Source organism: Rhinopithecus bieti, unplaced genomic scaffold, assembly GCF_001698545.2.
Source record: "Rhinopithecus bieti isolate Rb0 unplaced genomic scaffold, ASM169854v2 scaffold_18354, whole genome shotgun sequence".
Taxonomy (NCBI): Eukaryota; Metazoa; Chordata; class Mammalia; order Primates; family Cercopithecidae; genus Rhinopithecus; species Rhinopithecus bieti.
In genome coordinates this window covers 3,373,272-3,379,419 of record NW_016809835.1, presented here as the reverse complement: position 1 = coordinate 3,379,419, position 6,148 = coordinate 3,373,272, and positions in this window count along the sequence as shown.

Below are 6,148 nucleotides of genomic sequence, written 5' to 3'. Positions count from 1 at the left end.
AATAGGCAAAGAATATAAATAGTTCACAGAAAAGAATATTCAAACCACTTTTAACATTTAAAAAGATGCTCAGTCTCACTCATACAGAAATGTAAATTACGGCTGTCCTCAAATCCAATCTGTCACCTATCAGATCAGCAAAAATGCAGAAGTCAAATTTAGATAACACTTCTCCATTGACAAAGCTGTAAAGAAATAGGCATATTTATTTGTTGCTAATAAGTGTAAAATGGCACAGTCCTTACGGAGGAGAATTTGGCAGTATCTAGCAGAATTACACGTGCATTTACATTTTAAAGTGGCAGTGACACTTTTAGGAGTTTGTACTGCAGACACACCTTCACAAATCAAAAGGAACATAAGCACAGGATGATTCATTCTGACATTATTTGTAACATTGAAAGATTAGAAACAATCTAGATGTCCATCATTAGAGGACTGGTTGAAGAAACTATGGCACTATCTAGCCATTCCAAAAAAGTGAGAAGGCTCACTATATATGGAGTGATTGCCAGAAGATACAACTAAATGAAAAAAGCAAGGTGCAGGGCCGCATATATTAGTGTGTGTGCGCATGTGTGTGTCTGTGGTGTGTATTGCAAAAAGAAAGACTGGAAGGTGAAAGAGGGTAGATGAGACAGGGATGGGATCGAGACTTCTCCACATACACTTTTTAATATAGTATATGTTGTATGTATTCAAAAATAAAATTAAATTAAAAAAACAAAATCAGCCTTAATATTGAATATAAACATGAATAAATGACCCTAATGATATATTAAATTGGCAATACGAAAACAAAGAAAAAAATATTTAAATGAGTTTAATATACTATTCTAACTTTACATACATAGATATGTTTGAAGGATAAAAATCTTCAAAAAATCTTGTTACTTAACTCAGTAGTTTTATTGTTATTAACAATATTGAATTGTAATTTTGAAACTTTTTTATATTATACAATAAATCAAGATAAATGTGTAATAATTAGGTAAATGTGATAGTTCATTTCATGCATCAGCTTGACTGTGTTAACAGAAACCAAGATTTTCAGAGTAAGAAAAAAGAAATAAAAATATAAAATCAAAGTGATAGGGTGTGGATCTGTGTCCCCACCCAATCTCATGTCGAATTACAACCCCCAGGGTTGGAGGTGGGGCCTGGTGGGAGATGATTCAACCACTGGGGCAGATCCTTCATGAAATGTTTAGCACCATCCCCTCGGTGCTGCCTGGTGATAGAGTTCTCATGAGATCTGGTTGTTTAAAGGTGTGTGGCACCTCCCCTCTTCCCCTGGCCCACTTCTCGGTCCTGCTCCTGCCATGTAAGACGCCTGCTCCCACTTTGCCTTCTGCCACGAGTAAAAGTTCCCTGAGACCTCCCCGGAAGCAGATGCTGCCATGTGTCCTGTACAGCCTGTGGAACCATAAGCCAGTTAAACCCCTTTTCCTTATAAATTAACCAGTCTCGAGTATTTCTTTTATAGCAATGTGAGAACAGACTAATACACAGAGTTAAGAAAAAAAGTGTTAAGTTAAATTTGAATTGGAAATGTTAATGTCAATTTATGGTTTTAAAAAAATCTGTTAGCTCTTGAAAGTGCTGGAAATGATGCTTCAGTAGCAATGAGCAAACTTCAACTCCAAATCTTGGTTTCTAAATATATTTTCCACAAAAGGATTCAGGGCTGGAGAAATGGCTTTTCAGGTCTAGGGCAGGGAAACAAAGTGAGCTTAAGGTAGCTTATTCTCTGGGGACACATCAAAATACAGAAGAACCATTAGCCAAATTTGGAATTATTTGAACATAAAAGAAAACATTCATTTAATTGAAATTCATGAGTTTATAGGGATAGGAGACAGAGAGAAAAAAACAAAAACAAAAAACAAAAAAACAAGGGAGAGAGAGTCTCATTTGCCATTACTGGAGAGATTTTCACACCAACTCCTTGCTCGGTGCTGTGGATTGAATTGTGTACCACTCCCCGCTACCTCCTAAATTCATAGGTTGAAGTCTTAACCCCCAAGGTGATGTAAAAATATTTGGAGATAAGGCGTTTCCGAAGGTAATTAAGATTAAGAGAAGTTATAAAGCCCTAAAGCAAAAAGATGAGTGTCCTTATAAGAAGAAGAGACACAAAGAGTGTGGACCCACAGAGGTAAGGCCATGTGAGGACACAGCAAGAAGGTGGCCATCTGCAAGCCAAGGAAAGAGGCCTCACCAGAAACCAACCCTGCTAGTTCCTTGATCTTGGACTTCCAGTCTCCAGAACTGTGAGAAAATAAATTTCTGTTTAAGCCACCCAGTGTGTGGTATTTTCTTATGCCAGCCCTAGCAGACTAATACTCTCTGAAAATTGGTATTTAAAGGTAAAGAAGAAATTCTTACGTGGCTTTTTAGGAACACGTGTAGTCCATCCTCGTTGATGCATGAACGCTTGTCCTTCTTTACAGAGGCCTGTGATGACATCGTTGAATCGGACAGGCAAGGGTCGTTAGTGGATGCAGAGCCATTAGGAAAAGGTTTGCTGGGGAATAGACAGGGATTTGCACTGTGCCAAAATATTACCCCAAGATTCAACAGCCACCATCTTAGAGTTCACACTTTGCACCCCTAAATGTGAGCAACCTCCCATATAGGGCCTTCTGATATGAGGAAATCTGAAACATACAGCATTCCCTCTGAAGTATTTTTGTTTAAATGTTTACCAATAATCTATGTGAGCTTTTAGGTCTATCTTCTAGTTCTAGTTTCCAGGGACACAGGGAACAGAGAGCCATGTTAACCAACCCCTTGAGGAGACTAGAATGCAAGACCAATGGTAACTGGTTGGTCAGGAAATGAAAATAAAAATGGACTGAAGTGGTAGTCTGTATTAATGAAATAAAACTGACTTTAAAAAATGATTGGAGGCCAGGTGCAGTGGCTCACACCTATAATTCCAGTACTTTGGTCAGGAGTTCGATACCAGCCTGGCCAACATGGCAAAACCCCGTTTCTACTAAAAATACAGAAAAATTAGCCAGGTGTGGTAGTGTGCACCTGTAATTCTAGCTACTCAGGAGGCTGAGGCATGAGAATTGCTTGAACCCAGGAGGCAGAGGTTGTGGTGAGCTGAGATTGCGCCACAGCACTCCAGCCTAGGTGATGGAGTGAAACTCTGTCTCAAAAGATAAATAAATAAAAATTATAAAAATTATAAAATGATTGGAATATGGTAGCTGGGGATGGTGGCAGGCACCTGTAATCCCAGCTACTTGGGAGGCTGAGGTGAGAGGATCACTTGAACCCGGGAGGTGGAGGCTGCAGTGAGCTGAGATCGTGCCACTGCACTCCAGGCCTGGGTGACAGAGCGAGACTCCAAGTCAAAAAAAAAAAAAAAGTTATATGGATTGCATATTAGATAATAATAGTGTATCAATGTTAAATTTCCTGAATTTGATACTTGCATCATGGCTTTTTAAAAGAATATCCTTATTTTCAGGAGATAAATCCTGAAGTATTTTGGGATAAAGAATTGTAATGTTGACAGTTTACTCTCAAATGATTCAATATTAAGACAATAATATTGTATTAGTCAGGGTTCTCCTGAGAAACAGAACCAATAGGGGAGAGAGTGTGTGTGTGTGTGTGTGTGTCACAGAGAGAGAGATTTATTATGGAAATTGACTCGTGATTATGCAGGCCGAGAAGTCCCCTAATATGGTGTCTGCAAGCTGGAGAACCAGCAAAGCTGGCTGTGTAATTTCAGCCTAAGTCACGAAACCTGAGAACAGGTGAAGGGAGGGGACCTGGATTCCAAACTCCCAAGCACAGGGAACTCTGGTGTGTGAGGGCAGGTAAAGATGAATGTCTCAACTGAAGAAGAGAGAGCAGATTCACCCAGCTTCTGCTGTTTTGTACTTCTGCTTTCTTCCAAAGAAAGATCTTCTTTTTTTTTTTCTTATTTATTGCTTATTTATTGATTTATTTTTATTGAGAAGTTTTCACTATGTTGCCCGGACTGGTCTCCAACTCTGGGGCTCAAGCAATTCTCCTGCTTCAGCCTTTGGAGTAACTGGGATTCCAGGCGCATGCCACAGAACTAATGTTACCAGCTATCTGGACATCCCTTGCCCCAGTCAAACTGACACATACACTTAGCCATCACAAATACGTGTAGGTATAGATACATACTGTATATTGTAATATATATTTTATATATACACACATTCAAAATAAATACAATGGAAACAACAAAAACTTTCAGACAAAAATACAAACATTAATTTTAGCATTTTTTCCTCATAGCAAAAAATTGGAAAAAATGTAGACACTTAACTGCAGGGAACTGGTGGAAAAAGTACACCCGTTTGTCGAGGATCTTTTAATCTTTTAATTTTTTTTTTTTTTTTTTTTGAGACAGAGTCTTGCGTTTTCTCCCAGGCTGGAGTGCAGTAGCCATAACCTCTGCCTCCCAGGTTCAAGTGAGTCTCGTGCCTCAGCCTCTGGAGTAACTGGGATTGCAGGTGCACACCACCATGCCCAGCTAATTTTTGTATTTTTAGTAGAAATGGGGTTTCACCATGTTGGCCAGGCTGGTCTTGAACTCCCAAGCTCAGGTGATCTGTCTGCCTCAGCCTCCCAGAGTGCTAGGATTACAGGCATGAGCTACCATGACCAGCTCTTTTAATCTTTTAATATTACAAATAATAATAATTTCTCAGTAGCATGCCATGCTGTTTGACAGCACGTATCTACTTCATGATCTGGCTGGCAGCCAGTCTCCATAAACTCCAGAGTTTGCTTGGGAGGTGTTCCTGGCCAGAGCTGCACCCCACTAGCCTGCCTAGGGCTACACCCCCCCCTTGCTGTACCTGGTCTCAAGACCCAGCCCCATCTAGGCTCCTCACAAAGTCTCTGTAGATTCCCCAGCTAAGACTAATTCCAGGGGCATTGGGCAGTGCCATTCTGTGGTTCTTCTTTCACACACACACACACACACACACACACACACACACACACCCCTAACCACAGGCCATGCTGTCCATCCCAGCTCCCTGCAGAAGAGGCTACATGCTGTGACCACCCTCTGCCTGGCTCTTCTGTGCTGCTCCCATCAATTACTGGTGCTAAGGGAATTTCCAACAGAAGTAGCAAGTGTTGAAGTGATTTTTCTTCCCAGGTTGGGGAACCAAAATTGCCTGCCCAATAGCAAAGAGCATGCTGCTCTGGTGCATGCTATGGCCTTACACTGAACTTGAAGTCTCCCTTTGAAACTTTGATAGACACTTTGCCCTCTCTAATCTCATCCCGCTTCCACCTGCAGGGTTCCAGAGGGAAAGGTTTCCAAAGCCAGGAGCCTAGGGAAAGGAGTGGAGGAGACCCTTATAGGAGCTGGACTGAAATTTTAGTGTCTTTCTAGAGCTGAAGGACACCCTAGAGATGGGCGAGGATGGGAGAGGGGCAGTTGCCTACCTACAGCCACATACAGTGGTGCTAAGATCCTTTCCTAGTGCACAGTTGTGAAGGACACAGGCCTTGGCATCAGGCAGACCTCGGCACAGGTTCTGGCTCTGCCAGAGTTACCTGCAGGACTTGTAATAACATGTTACCTTTCCCAGAGCAGCAGGGATAAGTCCATGAGACACTGTGGGGAAGTCGCTTAGAGAGGCCTGGCCCCTGTAAGACCTGTGCTTCCATCCTCACCTGCAGGCTCCTGGGGTAAACTCCAGCTTGACAGAAAAGGCTGAGACAGCAGCAGGGTCTACTGCCTGGAGGACCAGTGATATAGGAGTTAAAAAGGAATTATTTAGGCAGATAGTGAAGGGAAGGAGGTCCTTGGTAAGGTTTTCCTTTTGATGAAAAGCAGCCCCCAAAATCATTTTGTTTTCTAACAAAGAGCAGCCTGTAAAATCCGGCTGCAGACATAGACAAGGAAGCTGGAAGCTTGGACAGGCAAAGGCTGACAGTTGTGCCAGTAGGAAAATGCTACCTGGGAATAGGCATGTTCAAAATGGCAGCTGTATTTGCCATTCTCTTCTCTTTGCCAGCCATGTGTACAGTAAGGAGCAGACAAGATGGTGCTAGCAGAACAGAAAGCCCATTTGCATAATAAGATTGGGGGAAAAACCAGCCTTCCCCCACACACCATGTAAATGTCACACCT